Genomic DNA, 15,332 nt, shown 5'->3' with positions numbered 1-15,332 from the left:
GTCGTGGGGGGACAATGCAGGGGAGTGAGGATAGCTGTCACCAACTGATCCCAGTTCTGATGGCACACATGATCCTCCTGTTGAACCAGCTGGCCAAATAAGGGGACCTTCTAGCCTGGGAGAACTCCTGGACTCAGCCTGCCAGACTCTAATGGGATGTCTCCCCCATGCTAATCACATTCCCCGGTGGTATGGTCAGGTACATCCATGAACACACGTCCATGAAATGTCTACACAGATGCCGAGAGGCGTACCCACATGTAGATGGAAGCTTCAGGCACGGCTGTGACACCTCAGTCAAGGATGGACACCTCCATCATCATGACATTCAGCGTACAGGCGGGGACAAAGCCACGTGCTCCGCCATGCACTGCTGGGACACCTGGCTCTGTCTGAAATTCCTACCCATGCTTCTAGCCTTCAGAGCTTCGTGAGACAGCAGGGGATCCCTGCAGGGATAAGTAGGGCCGTCTGAACAGGTCTACCAACACCGTTACCTCGGGGTGGTGCCTAGCACCAACTCCAGCCCTGGCCCTTCCTGCCTGCAGATCCTTGGTGCCAGTGACATTCCTGGAGATTTTTCTATACAATGATTCCTGGGACCCCGCCTGACTAATACTCCTGTTACTACCTCCCACCTCGGGCTGGCCAGGCCTAGGTGCCTCTCTGTTCTCCTAAAGCTCTCCTGGCCCTAGCCGCTCAACCAAAAGGAAGCCTGCCAGCAAGGCCCTTCCTCTCCTTCCTCCCATGTAGATGCAAGGCCCAACAGGAAATCACATGCCTGGGCCCAGGGAAGGGAGACCAGAAAGGCACAGGCCCGAAAGTACCACTGAGTGTTTGTTTAGACCCTGGGGGAGGAAGGTGGGAGCAACCACGTGAAGCACTCAATGACACCACGTGCTGGACCTCAGTTATGATGAGAGAGACGGTAGGGAGTTTTCACTCATTTTGTTCAGCTTTTCCAAGGAATGATTGACTTGGAATCATCATCGATCCAGGCATGTTGGGAGGGGGCCACAGGGCCATCCACATGGTCATTGGTCCCTGGGGCTCACGCGTGAGAGTGTTGGCAGGGACCTGCAACACCCACAGCATCCAGGAACACTCAGGACCAGCCTTAGTCCGCTGATCATGCAGGCACACTGATCGACCCATCCCGGCCATGACGAGAGGGCTGTGGAGGTGCAGGTGCTCAGGGCTACAACAGAGGAGAATATCACTAGGCACTCAGGGAGGTGAAGAATTACCGTTCTCCCAGGTGACCCTGCGGGTTGTGAGGGATCCTGCAGAAGACTCCATGAAGCCCTTTCAAGGCTATCCATCCTTCCACTATGATTAATCATTCTCTGGCTGCAGCATTGTGGACACGTCGCCCACGGGAATTGGCCCTGAGGTGGAGACAAAGATCCCATGCAGCGCTTTAGCGGGCGAAAAGATAACAAGGAGCTTGCGGTCTCCTTGCTTCTGCCTAGGTGCGTGGATAGTGCAGCTCTTCCAACTGTGGTTCCAATGCTAGCAAAGGCATCTCTGACCGTGTTTTCCCTAGGTAAGGAGGGGGGGGCGGGTCCCTGCGTGTGCCTTTCCTGTCTCCTTTCCTGGCCTCAGGGCCTGATTAGCTCCCCCCAGCTTCCTCCTCCAACCCCTACTCGCCAGTATACGATAGGGCAAGCTATGGTAACAGAATGGCCGCAAAGGCCCTGTGCTATCGCGCCTTCTCCCCCAAACCTAGGAAGAACCCAAAAGGATTACATAGCTGTTCCTTAGGTTCTGCTCATGTCATGGGCCCTCTGTGGTAGCCCTAGACAACCTTCCTCCCCAGAGAGCTGACAGCATGTCCTGTCTAGGGCTTTGTATACGCCAGAGTCCTCTGGCCCATGGAAGAGGGGTCGGGTCAGACAAAGGAGACATCTCAAACCTAGACAATCCTGACACTCTCCAGGCTTCCAGCATCCAATGCCACCAATGCAACCCTGCCACTGGATCACACAAGCACTATGATGTACATCAGATTCATTCCCACCCAGGGAACAACCAGTCAGGGAGACTGAGATCTCCTTCGGCTAAGGAAAACCCTGCTGACCTCTCCTGAGAGACCTCTGTCCTCTACTGGGTGCAACTGTCAACTTTCTCCAAAAGGGTGCCTGCTCCGGCTGGTCTGCAGAATTCTGATAACCTAAGAATCACTCACTGTGTTACCAGCCCCAATCTCCAAGGAAGCTTGCAGCAGCCAACATTACCACGTGTTTCCCCCAGAGCAAGTGGACAATGGAGCAAAGCCTGAGGTCACCAGCTACAGGGCTGTGTTTTGGGAGAGCCCTGGAAGGCTTGCCGAGGCCTCTACTCCCTTCCTGGGTCGGACAAAATAATATCCAATAGCACGGTGAAGGGGACAGTTTGGACAAATCCGCCTGGAGCTAAAACTTAAAGTCATGCCTGTGGGGGGACAATGCAGGGGAGCAAGGATAGCTGTCATCACCTGATACGAGTGCAGATGTCACAAATGCTCCGCCTCTTATTCAGCTGGCCAAATAAGGGGACCTTCTAGCCTGGGAGACCTCCTGGCCTCAGCTTGCCAGACTCCAATGGGAGGTCTCCCCCATGCTCATGGGAAAAACCTGTGGCCGGGTCAGGCAAGTCCATGAACACACATCCGTGAAATGTCCACACAAATGCTGAGAGGCGTACCCACATGTAGATGGACGCTTCAGGCAAGGCTGCGACACCTCGGTCAAGTTTGGACACTTCCATCAGTATGACAATCATCGTACAGGCGGGGACAAATCCAAGCGCTCAGCCATGAACCCAAGGGACACTATGCTCTGTCTGACATTCCTACCCATGCTTCTAGCCTTCAGAGCTGTGTGGGACAGCAGGGGATCCCTGCAGGGCTCCTTGGGGCCGTCTAAACTGGTCTACCAACACCGTGAACCTCGGGAAGGTGCCTAGCAGCAACCCCAGCCCTGGCCCTTCCTGCCTGCAGATCCTTGGTGCCAGTGACATCCCTGGAGATTTTTCTGTGCAATGGTTCCTGGGACCCTGCCTGACTACTACTCCTGGTCCTACCCCCCACCTCGGGCTGGCTGGGCCTTGGTGACACTCTACTTCTCCTGAAGCTCTCCTTGCCCTAGACGTTCAACCAAAAGGAAGCTTGCAATCATGGCCCTTCCTCTCCTTCCTTCCATGTAGGCGCAAGGTCCAAGAGGAAATCATAAGCCTGGGCCCAGGGAAGGGAGACCAAAAAGGCACAGCCACGACAGGACCACTGATTGGTTGTTGAGACCCCGGGGGAGGAAGGTGGGAGCGACCCCGTGGAGCACTCAATGACACAACGTGCAGGACCTCAGTTATGATGGGAGAGATGGTAGGGAATTTTCACTCATTTTGTTCAGCTTTACCAAGGAATGATTGACTTGGAATCATCATCGATCCAGGCATGTTAGCAGAGTGCTGCTGGGCCATCAACATGGTCATTTGTCCTGGGACTCATGCGTGAGAGTGTGGGTGGGGACCTGCAACACCCACAGCATACAGGAATGCTCAGGACCAGCATGAGTCCACTGACCCTGCAGTCACACTGATCGGCCCATCTCGGCCATGACGAGAGGGCTGTGGAGGTGCAGGTGCTCAGGACTACAACAGATGGGAATATCGCCAGGCACTCAGAGAGCTGAAGACTTACCGTTCACTTTGGTGACCCTGCGGGTGGTGAGGGATCATGCAGAAGACTCCCAGAAGCCCTTTCCTGGGTATCCGTCCTTCCGCTACGTTACACATTCTCTGAGTGCACCATTGCGGAAATGTTGCCCACGGGAATTAGCACTGAGGAGGAGACAAAGACCCCATGCGACGCTTTAGCGGGTGAGCAGAGAAGAATGGGTGTGTGGTTGCAGTGCCTCTGCCTAGGTGGGTGGATAGTGCACCTCTTCCAACTGTGGTTCCATTGGCATCAAAGGCATCTTTGACCGTGTTTTCCCCTCGGTAAGGAGGAGGCGGGGCCAGAGTCCCGGTGTGTGCCTTTCCTGTCTCCTTCCCTGTCCTCAGGGCCTGATTAGCTCCCCAGCCTCCTCCTCCAACCCCTCCTCGGCACTATATGATAGGGCTAGCTATGGCTAATAGAACGGCCCTAAAGGCCCTATGCTATGGAGCCTTAGCCCACAAACCTAGGCAGAACCCAAAAGGATTCCAACCTCAATTGCTCTCCCACAAAGACTATCCAGAGCGCCAGGAGCAGTATAGACCACCCAGAGCAGCATCCCTTTCCCCTAGGTTCTGCTCGTGTCAAGGGCCCTCTGCGGTAGCCCTGGACAACCTTCCTCCCAGGGAGCTGACAGCGTATCCTGCCTAGGGCTCTGGATGCCCCAGAGGCCTCTGGCCCCTGAAAGAAGAGTCGGGTAAGGCAAAGGAGACACCTGGAAACCTAGACACTCCCGACACTTTCCAGGCTTCCAGCATCCAATGCCATCAATGCAACCCTGCCACTGGATCCCACAAGCACTATGGTATACATCAGATTCATTCCCACCCCAGGGAACAACCAGTCAGGGAGACTGTGATCTCTCTCGGCTCAGGAAAACCCTGCTGACCTCTCCTGAGAAACCTCTGTCCTCTACTGGTTGCAACTGTCAACTTTCTCCAAATGGGTGCCTGCTCAGGCTTGCTTGCAGAATTCTGATAACCTGAGAATCACTGTGCTACCAGTCCAAATCTCCGAGGAAGCTTACACAGCCAACATTACCACGTGTGGCCCCCAGGGTAAGTGGAAAATAGGGCAAGGCTCGAGGTCACCGGCTACAGGGTTGTGTATGTAGAGAGGCCTGAAAGGCATGCTGAGGCCTCTACTCCCTCACTGGGTCGGACAATAAAATATCCAATAGCACGGGGAAGGGGACTGATTGGACAAAACCCCCTGTAGCTGAAACTTACAGTGAAGGCACGAGAGGGAAGTCGTGCCTGTGGGGGGACAATGCAGGGGAGCGAGGATAGCTGTCAGCATCTGATCCCAGTGCTGACGGCACACATTATCGGCCTGTTGAACCAGCTGGCAAAATAAGGGGGCTTTCTAGCCTGGAAGACCTCCTGGTTTCAGCGTGCCAGACTCCAATGGGAGGTCTCCCCCTCGCTCATGGGATTCCCTAGTGGTGGGGTCAGGCACGTCCTTGAACATATGTCTGTCAAATGTCCACACAGATGCCGACAGGTGTACCCACATGTAGATGGACGCTTCGGGCACGGCTGCGACACCTTGGTCAAGGATGGACACCTCTATCATCATGACAATCATTGTACAGGCTGGGAAAAGCCAAGCGCTCAGCCATGCACCCTTGGAAGACTGGGCTCTGTCTGACATTCCTACCCATGCTTCTAGCCTTCAGAGCTGTGTGGGACAGCAGGGGGTCCCTGCAGGGCTCAGTTGGGCCATCTGAACTGGTTTACCAACACCGTGAACCTCAGGGTGGTGCCTAGCAGCAACTCCAGCCCTGGCCCTTCCTGCCTGCTGATCCTTGGTGCCAGTGACATCCCTGGAGATTTTTCTGTGCAATGGTTCCTGGGACCTCTCCTGACTACTACTCCTGGTCCTACCTCCCGCCTTGGGCTGGACGGGCCTTGGTGACACTCTACTTCTCCTGAACCTTTCCTGGTCCTACCCTCTCAAACAAAAGGAAGCCTGCCAGTGTGGCCTTTCCTCTCCTTCCTCCCATCTAGGCGCAAGGCACAACAGCAAATCACATGCCTGGGCCCAGGGAAGGGAGACCAGAAAGGCACAGGCACGACAGGACCGCTGATTGGTTGTTGAGATCACGGGGGAGGAAGGTAGGAGTGACCCCGTGGAGAACTCAATGACACAACGAGCTGGACCTCAGTTACGATGAGAGAGACGGTAGGGAGTTTTCACTCATTTTGTTCAGCTTTTCCAAGGAATGATTGACTTGGAATCATCATCGGTCCAGGCAAGTTGGGAGGGTGCTGCGGGGCCATCGACGTGTTCATTGGCCCCTGCCACTCGTACGTGAGTGGGTGGGGACCTGCAACACCCACAGCATCCAGGAACGCTCAGGATCAGCCTGAGTGCGCTTACACTGCAGGCACACGGATCGGCCCATCCCGGCCATTACGAGAAGGCTGTGGAGGTGCACGTGCTCAGGGCTACACCAGATGAGAATATTGCAAGGCACTCAGGGAGCTGAAGACTTACTGTTCTCCAAGGTGACCCTGTGGGTGGTGAGGGACCCTGCAGAAGACTCCCGGAAGCCCTTTCAAGGGTATCCATCCTTCCGCTACGTTACACATTCTCTGGCTGCAGCATTATGAACATGTCGCCCACGGGAATTGGCCGTGAGGGGGAGACAAAGACCCCAAGTGACGCTTGAGCGGGCGAGCAGAGGACAAGGGGATGCGGTCGCAGTGCCTCTGCCTAGGTGGGTGGATAGGGCAGCTCTTCCAACTGTGGTTCCAATGCCAACAAAGGCATCTTTGATCGTTTTTTTCCCCTAGGTAAGGAGGCGGGGTCCAGGGTCCCTGCGTGTGCCTTTCCTGTCTCCTCCCCTGGCCTCAGGGCCTGATTAGCCACCCCAGCTTCCTCCTCCAACCGCTACTCAGCACTATACGATAGAGCAAGCTATGGCTAACAGAACGGCTGCAAAGGCCCTGTGCTCTTGCGCCTTCATCCCCAAACCTAGGCAGAACCCAAATGGATTCCAACCTCAATTGCTCTCCCACAAAGACTATCCAGAGCGCCAGGAGCAGTACAGACCACCCAGAGCAGCATCGCTGTCCCCTAGGTTCTACTCGTGTCACGGGCCCTCTGGGGAAGCCCTGGACAACCTGCCTCCCCAGGGAGCTAACAGGGTGTCCTGCCTAGGGCTCTGGATGCCCCAGAGTCCTCTGGCTCCTGAAAGAGGGGTCGGGTCAGGCAAAGGAGACTCCTGGAAACCTAGACACTCCCGAAACTCTCCTGGCTTACTGCATCCAATGCCACAAATGCAACCCTGCCACTGGATCCCAGAAGCAATATGGTGCACATCAGATTCATCCCACCCCAGGGAACAACCAGTCAGGGAGACTGAGATCTCTCTTGGCTCAGGAAAACCCTGCTGTCCTCTCCTGAGAGACCTCTGTCCTCTACTGGTTGCAACTGTCAACTTTCTCCAAAAGGGTGCATGATCAGGCTAGCCTGCAGAATTCCGATAACCTGAGAATCACTGTGCTACCAGTCCCAATCTCCAAGGAAGCTTACAGAAGCCAACACTACCACGTGAGGCCCCTAGGGCAAGTGTAAAATAGTCAAGGCCCGAGGTCACCGGCTACAGGGCTGTGTGTGGACAGAGGCCTGAAGGGCATGCCGAGGCCTCTACTCCCTCACTGGGTCAGACAAAAAAATATCCAAGGGCACAGGGAAGGGGACTGTTTGGACAAAACCCCCTGTAGCTGAAACTTACAGTGACGGCACGAGAGGGAAGTCGTGCCGGTGGGGGCACAATGCAGGGGAGCGAGGATAGTTGTCACCACCTGATCCCGGCTCTGATGGCACACATGATCCAACTCTTGAACCAGCTGGCCAAATAAGGGGACCTTCTAGCCTGGGAAACCTCCTGGCCTCAGCCAGCCAGACTTAAATGGGAGGTCTCTCCCACGCTCATGTGATTACCCGGTGGTGGGGTTAGGCACATCCGTGAACACACGTCCTTGAAATGTACACACAGATATCAAGAGGTGTACCCACATGTAGATGGACACTTCAGGCACAGCTGTGACCCCTCAGTCAAGGATGGACACCTCCATCATCATGACATTCAGCATACAGGCGGGGACAAAGCCAAGTGCTCAGCCATGCACCCCTGGGACACTGGGCTCTGTCTGACATTCCTACCCATGCTTCTAGCCTTCAGAGCTGTGTGGGACAGCAGGGGATCCCTGCAGGGCTCAGTGGGGCAGTTTGAACTGGTCTACCAACACTGTCAGCCTCGGGGTGGTGCCTAACATCAACTCCAGCCCTGGCCCTTCCTGCCTGCAGATCCTTGGTGCCAGTGACATCACTGGAGATTTTTCTGTGCAGTGGTTCCTGGCACCCCGCTTGACTACTACTCCTGGCCTTCTCCCACCTCGGGCTGGCCGGGCCTTGGTGCCTCTCTGCTTCTCCTGAAACTCTCCAGGTCCTAGCTGCTCAACCAAAAGGAAACCTGCCAGTGTGGCCCTTCCTCTCCTTCCTCCCAATAGGTGCAAGGCCCAACAGGAAATCACATGCCTGGGCCCAGGGAAGGGAGATCAGAAAGGCACAGGCACGACAGGACCACTGATTGGTTGTTGAGACCCTGGGGGAGGAAGGTGGGAGCAACCACGTGAAGCACTCAATGACACAACGTGCTGGACCTCAGTTACGATGAGAGAGACGGTAGGGAGTTTTCACTCATTTTGTTCAGCTTTTTCAAGGAATGATTGACTTGGAATCATCATTGATCCAGACACGTTGGGAGGGGTCCGCGGGGCCATCCACAAGGTCATTCGTCCCTGGGGCTCATGCGGGAGAGTGTGAGCATGGACCTGCAACACCCACAGCATCCAGGAACACTCAGGATGAGCATGAGTCCGCTGCCTTTGCAGGCACACTGATCGGCCCATCCCGTCCATGACGAGAGGGCTGTGGAGGTGCAGGTGCTCAGGGCTACAACACATGAGAATATCGCCAGGCACTCAGGGAGCTGAAGACTTACCGTTCTTCTAGGTGACCCTGCGGGTGGTGAGTGATCCTGCAGAAGACTCCAGGAAGTCCTTTCAAGGGTATCCGTCCTTCCTCTATGTTACACATTCTATGGCTGCAGCATTGTGGACACATCGCCCATGGGAATTGGCCCTGAGGAGGAGACAAAGATCCCATGCGACGCTTTAGTGGGTGAGCAGAGGGTCTTGTGGTTGCAGTGCCTCTGCCTAGGTGCATGGATAGTGCAGTTCTTCCAACTGTGGTTCCAATGGCAGCAAAGGCATCTCTGACCGTGTTTTCCCCTAGGTAAGGGGGGGGGCTGGGTCCCTGGGTTTGCCTTTCCTGTCTCCTTCCCTGGCCTCAGGGCCTGATTAGCCCCCCCAGCTTCCTCCTCCAACCCCTATTTGGCAGTATACGATTGGGCAAGCTATGGCTAACAGAACGGCTGCAAAGGCCCTGTGCTATCGTGCCTTCTCCCCCAAAAGTAGGCAGAACCCAAAAGGATTCCAATCTCAATTGCTCTCCCACAAAGACTATCCAGAGTGCCAGGAACAGTACAGACCACCCGGAGCAGCATCGCTGTCCCCTAGGTTCTGCTCATGTCACGGACCCTCTGCGGTAGCCCTGGACAACCTTCCTCCCAGGGAGCTGACAGCGTATCCTTTCTAGGGCTCTGGATGCCCCAGAGGCCTCGGGCTCCTGAAAGAAGTGTCGGGTCAGGCAAAGGAGACACCTGGAAACCTAGACACTCCCGACACTCTCCAGGCTTCCAGCATCCAATGCCACCAATGCAACCCTGCCACTGGATCCCACAAGCACTATGGTGCACATCAGATTCATTCCCACCCCAGGGAACAACCAGTCAGGGAGACTGAGATCTCCCTTGGCTCAGGTAAACCCTTCTGACCTATCCTGAGAGACCGCTGTCCTCTACTGGGTACAACAGTAAACTTTCTCCAAAAGGGTGCCTGCTCTGGCTCGCCTGCAGAGTTCCGATAACCTAACAATCACTGTGCTACCAGTCCCAATCTCCGAGGAAGCTTGCAGCAGCCAACATTACCACATGTGGCCCCCAGGGCAAGTGGAAAATAGAGCAGGCCCGAGGTCATGGCTACAGGGCTGTGCACAGAGAGAGGCTGGAGGGCGTGCCGAGGCCTCTACTCCCTCACTGGGTCGGATAAAAAAATATATCCAAGAGCAACGGGAAGGGGACTGTTTGGACAAAAACACCTGTAACTGAAACTTACATTCACGGAAGGAGAGGGAAGTCATGCCTGTGGGTGGACAAGGCAGGGGAGCGAGGATAGCTGTCACCACCTGATCCCGGTGCTGACTGCACACATGATCCACCCGTTGAACCACCTGGCCAAATAAGGGGACCTTCTAGCATGGGAGACTTCCTGGCCTCAGCCTGCCAGACTTAATTGGGAGGTCTCACCCAAGCTCATGGTTTTCCCCGGTGGTGGGGTCAGGCACGTCCGTGAACACACGTCCGTCAAATGTGCACAAAATGCTGAGAGGCGTACCCACATGCAGATGAACGCTTCAGGCACGGCTGCGACACCTTGGTCAAGGATGGACACCTCCATCATCATGACAATCAGCGTACAGGTGGGGACAAAGCCAAGCGCTCAGCCATGCGCCCCTGGGACACTGGGCTGTGTCTGACATTCCTATCCATGCTTCTAGCCTTCAGAGCTGTGTGGGACAGCAGGGGATCCCTGCAGGGCTCAGTGGGGCAGTTTGAACTGGTCTACCAACACTGTCAACCTCGGGGTGGTGCCTAACAGCAACTCCAGCCCTGGCCCTTCCTGTCTGCAGATCATTGGTGCCAGTGACATCCCTGGAGATTTTTCTGTGCAATAGTTCCTGGGACCCTGCCTGACTACTACTCCTGGTCCTACCTCCTGCCTCGGGCTGGTCGGGCCTTGCTGCCACTCTTCTTCTCTAAAGCTCTCCTGGCCCTAGCCGCTCAACCAAAAGGAAGCCTGCCAGCGTGGCCCTTCCTCTCCTTCCTCCTGTCTAGGCGCAAGGCACAACAGGAAATCACATGCCTGGGCCCAGGGAAGGGAGACCAGAAAGGCACAGGCATGACAGGACCGCTGATTGGTTGTTGAGACCCCGGGGGAGGAAGGTGGGAGTGACCCCGTGGAGCACTCAATGACACAACGTGCTGGACCTCAGTTACGATGAGAGAGACGGTAGGGAGTTGTCACTCATTTTGTTCAGCTTTTCCAAGGAATGATTGACTTGGAATCATCATCGATCCAGGCACGTTGGGAGGGTGCCGTGGGGCCATCGACATGGTCATTGGCCCCTGGGGCTCATGCGTGAGAGTGTGGGCGGAGACCTGCAACACCCACAGCATCGGGGAACACTCAGGACCAGCATGAGTCCGCTGACCTTGCAGGCACACTGATTGGCCCATCCCGGCTATGACGAGAGGGCTGTGGAGGTGCAGGTGCTCAGGGCTACACCAGATGAGAATATCGCCAGGCACTCAGGGAGCTGAAGACTTACCGTTCTCCAAGGTGACCCTGTGGGTGGTGAGGGACCCCACAGAAGACTCCCGGAAGCCCTTTCAAGGGTATCTGTCCTTCCGCTACGTTACGAATTCTCTGGCTATAGCATTGTGGACACGTCGCCCACGGGAATTGGCCCTGAGGAGGAGACAAAGACCCCACGTGAGGCTTTAGCGGGAGAGCAGAGAACAAGGGGCTTGGGGTCGCAGTGCCTGCTGCCTAGGTGTGTGGATAGTGCAGCTCTTCCAACTGTGGTTCCAATGCCAGCAAAGCATCTGTCACTGTGTTTTCCCCCAGGAAAGGAGGAGAGGTGGCAGCCGGTTCCCTGCGTGGGCCTTGTCTGTCTCCTTCCCTGGCCTCAGGGCCTGATTAGGCCCCCCAGGTGCCTCTGCCAACCCCAACTTGGCACTGTACGATAGGGCAAGCTATCTCTAACGGAACATCCACAAACACCCTGTGCTATGGTGCCTTCATGCCCAAACCTAGGCTGATTCCAAAAAGATTCCAACCTCAATTGTTCTACCAGAAAGACATTCCACAATGCCACGAGCAGAAGTGACCACCTGGGGCACCATCGCTTTCAGCTAGCATCTGCTTGGGTAAGTCGTACCTCTGGGTGTCCACTGCAGGGAAGAGGCTAGTTGTCACCACCTGATCCTGGATCCTACGACTCCCACATTCTGCTGCCTGAACTACTTGGCCCAATTAGGGGATCCTCTACCTGGAGGACCTCCTGATCCTCAGCCTGCTGGCCATGAATGGGAGGTGTCCCCCACGGTCATGGGATTCTCTGGTGGTGCGGTGAGGCACGTCGGTGAACACAAGGCCTCCGAATGTCCACACAGACTCCGAGAGGCCTACCAACGTGTAGATGGAGGCGACCGGCCTGTCTGCCTCACCTCGGTCAAGGACTGACACCTCCCCCATCAGGACGATCAGCGTACAGGCGGGGACAAATCCCAGCCCTCAGCAATGCACTCCTGGGTCGTGGGGCTCCCACTTGACAGTCCCATGTGGGCCTCTAGCTCTTGGAGCTGTGTGGGACAGCAGTGGAACCCTCCTGGTTCCAGTGGCACAGTCTGAACTGGTCTACCTATCCTGTGAGCCTCAGGGATTTGGCTCTCAGGAACTTCAGCCCTGGCCCTTCTTGCCTGCATATCCCTGGTGCCAGTGCTGTCACTAGGGATTTTTCTGTGCAATGGTGCCTGTGACCCCGCCTGACTAGTCCCGGTCCTGGCTCCGCATTCTGGCTGGCCCAGGCCCATGTTCCTGGCCCTGGCTGCTCAGCAGAAAGGAATCCCACCAGCGTGGCCTTTCCTCTCCATCCTGCCATGTAGGCGCACTGCCCAATAGGGTAAACAAACGTCTGGGCCCAGGGAAGCAAGACCTAGCAAGGCGCTGGTACCACGTGGCCGCAGGAGTGTTTGTTGAGATCCCTGGGAAGTTAGGTGTGTGTGACCCCATGGATCTCCCAGTTACCCCAAGTGCTGGACCTCAATCATGACGAGAGAGACGGTAGGGAGTTTTCACTCATTTGGTTCAGCTTTTCCAAGGAATGATTGACTTGTATTTATCATCGATCCAGGCATTTTGGAAGTGTGCCGCGGGGCCATGGATGTGGTCAGTGGCCCCTGGTGCTGGTGTCTAAGGGTGTGGGCAGAGACCTGCAAGACCCATAGCATCCAGGAAAGCTCCGGACTGGGCAGGAGTCCTCTGGCCCTCCAGGCACACTGATAGGGCCCGACTTGAGAGGACCTTTGATGTTCAGGTGCTTAGGGCTATACCAGATGAGAATATTGCCAGCACTCCGGGGAGATGAAGGCTTACCGTTCTCCTTGATGTCCAGGTGAGGGACCCTGCTTCCGACTCCCGGAATCCCTGTTAGGGGAATCCGTTCTCCTGCGAAGATTCCCAGCCCCGGCTGCAAGCTGTGGTCATGTCACTGATGGGAACTGCCCCTGAGGAGTAGACAAAGACCCCATGAGAAGCTTTAGTGGGCGACAAGGGTACAAGGGGGTTGGCATCACAGTGCCTGCTCCCTGGGTGGGTAGACAGGCTCCTCACAGTGGCCCTAGGGTGAAACCCTTGATACAGTTCCTCCCCCAAGGATTAGAAAGGGTGTCCTGCTTTGGACAGGAATAACCATTCCAGGTAGCAGCTCTCTGGGGGAATTTTGTGCCTCAGCCAAAACTGAACCAGACAGGGAATCCTGACTAGGGTTCAGGAAGGCCCCACAGGCCTCTTCACTTCAAAGAATGTCAGGACCAGGCACTGTAATCATGGACCTAGTAATAATATTCCTGGACTGTGTACATGCAGCCTGATGAACTCTACCATATCAGAAAGCTATTAGGACCTTTGGCAATGCAAATCTTACCATCCTTCTCCTTGTTCCAGTACACATCAAGTGATCTCTTCTACTCTTCTGGATGCTGTATCAGGAACTTCTTCCTTTCCACCTTGATCTTTTGCAACTTCCTAAACTACTTTATATTGCATCCATGTAAACATGCCCTGAGCTGAAGACACAAACCACAAGGAAAGGTACAGATTGGATTTGTTTCTACATATTAGTGTTTTACAGTGCTAAACGTAAAATAGCCTTTTCTTTTTTCTTTTTCTTTTTGATGGTATCTGATATCTGGTATCTGGTTTTATATGTGGGAGTTTGCCTCCCAGTTTTAGTGGTGCTAATAGAAGTTGAGTTATCTGGAAGAGCAGAAATGCTCTTGTACAATCTCTCTAGCCTCTTCAGTTTTTGAAATGACTTTGTATACTTAAAACTAATAAGCTTTTTTACTACTGGAATGTCACAGATTTGGGAGGATTTTTTTAAAATAGAAAGCGATGTTATTAGAAACATAAATTTGTTTCTTCCTATCTTTATGTTGTGTTGTTTTCCTTTTTCTTTTCTTCCCTGTTGAAATGCGTGAACACTTAGCAGATACACTCATATACTCATACATTCATAATCTCATATGAGAAATGAGTATACCCTTGCTTTTTTCCCCCTTAGTCACAAATACTTGATGAATTATACACCTTAATACTTTCAAATTACAATTTTAACACTATATGTCAATTCATTTCTACACTCTTTTTAGGGAAAAAAGCAGCCATGATAACATATTATCATGGTTATGTCAAATATGCAAAATAGGAATTTGTAGGAGATGGGTTAGTATACAACATGTTTCAAGAACAATTCCACACTTACTTGCTTAGAAAAGGAAAAATTATACTAGTCAGCAAGAGTGATATTTTTATTTTCAAATTTTTGAAAACATGGAAATGTATAATTAAGGCACATTCATTCAAAGAGCAACACTGCGAAATACGAATTTTTTAGAATAAACTTGCCAATCCCCTTATGTTTACTGTGGTTTCCTATTATAATGTCCAGCTTTAATTTCTACCCTATTCATTCATTCATTCATTCATTCACAAATTATTCATTCATTCACAAATTCACAAAGTCTTACAATAAATATTAAACAAAAAATATTACAAATATCTTACCACCTCTAACCAGTGTTTTTATCTGTCTTATATCAAGAAATTCCCAATGGTGCAAGTCAAAATGGGAGGTGGTGCCTCAGAGGTCCTGTTTGTGAGATGCACCTCTGTTTACTTCTTCTGAACTCTTCTGTTTCATTTAGTGTATTTCCCTTTCCAGACTCCCACCTGAAACAATACACTACAGACAACTCTCCTGCCTGAAGCCCAACTATCATAAATAAAAAATGAGAATTAATATCTGCTACACCAAAGCACATTTCCTCAATTAGAAATATAAATTTAAGCATACTTTAGTCATTGCACTGGCATACTGTAGCAAAATTTCTGTCATTATTCTTCATCCTTATCAGGTACTACCTGAGAACTGTCAAGTAACTTTGTATATAAGATACAACCTTTAGTGAAAAAAGTGTTAAAAGGAATGGAAAGTGGGAAAAATAAATTCAATATAGAATACATTTTCAAATGAGGGGGCTCATATAAAATCCTTAATAAGGGGTTATGAATTACAACTGGGAAACTGATTCAAACAATATTTGCTACTTTTAAATATGGTCTGTTAAGTTTCTAAGCAGGCAAAGGTTACATAATGAGAA

General features: G+C 53.1%; 1 long non-coding RNA gene and 6 other non-coding genes across 8 annotated transcripts in view; all 7 read right to left on the bottom strand.

Annotated features, from left to right (window-relative positions):
- Positions 1-14,392, bottom strand: part of LOC103731781 — a 114,520-nt gene extending 100,128 nt beyond the window's left edge. Inside the window, exons 1-6 of one of the 2 annotated variants that reach the window (XR_003849070.1) lie at positions 13,595-14,392; positions 13,045-13,175; positions 11,216-11,355; positions 8,709-8,848; positions 3,680-3,819; positions 1,248-1,388 (exon numbers count right to left, since the gene is read on the bottom strand). This is a non-coding gene — a long non-coding RNA (uncharacterized LOC103731781). The remainder of the gene's footprint in view (positions 1-1,247; positions 1,389-3,679; positions 3,820-8,708; positions 8,849-11,215; positions 11,356-13,044; positions 13,176-13,594) is intronic. The other variant, XR_001872379.2, reaches the window with a different exon arrangement.
- LOC115069842 lies at positions 903-996 on the bottom strand. Its single transcript, XR_003849078.1, has one exon. It is a non-coding gene; the product is annotated as a small nucleolar RNA SNORD116 (small nucleolar RNA).
- On the bottom strand, positions 3,336-3,429 carry LOC115069860. The gene has a single exon (XR_003849094.1). It is a non-coding gene; the product is annotated as a small nucleolar RNA SNORD116 (small nucleolar RNA).
- LOC115069840 lies at positions 5,853-5,946 on the bottom strand. The gene has a single exon (XR_003849076.1). It is a non-coding gene; the product is annotated as a small nucleolar RNA SNORD116 (small nucleolar RNA).
- On the bottom strand, positions 8,364-8,457 carry LOC115069856. The gene has a single exon (XR_003849091.1). It is a non-coding gene; the product is annotated as a small nucleolar RNA SNORD116 (small nucleolar RNA).
- On the bottom strand, positions 10,871-10,964 carry LOC115069845. The gene has a single exon (XR_003849081.1). It is a non-coding gene; the product is annotated as a small nucleolar RNA SNORD116 (small nucleolar RNA).
- LOC115069866 lies at positions 12,707-12,800 on the bottom strand. The gene has a single exon (XR_003849100.1). It is a non-coding gene; the product is annotated as a small nucleolar RNA SNORD116 (small nucleolar RNA).
- Positions 14,393-15,332: the final 940 nt, after the last annotated feature.

This window comes from Nannospalax galili, unplaced genomic scaffold (genome assembly GCF_000622305.1).
Source record: "Nannospalax galili isolate Female #2095 unplaced genomic scaffold, S.galili_v1.0 scaffold275, whole genome shotgun sequence".
In the NCBI taxonomy this organism is placed as follows: domain Eukaryota; kingdom Metazoa; phylum Chordata; class Mammalia; order Rodentia; family Spalacidae; genus Nannospalax; species Nannospalax galili.
Note: the sequence above shows the minus strand (reverse complement) of the source record. Positions and strands in the feature narration are given on the sequence as shown.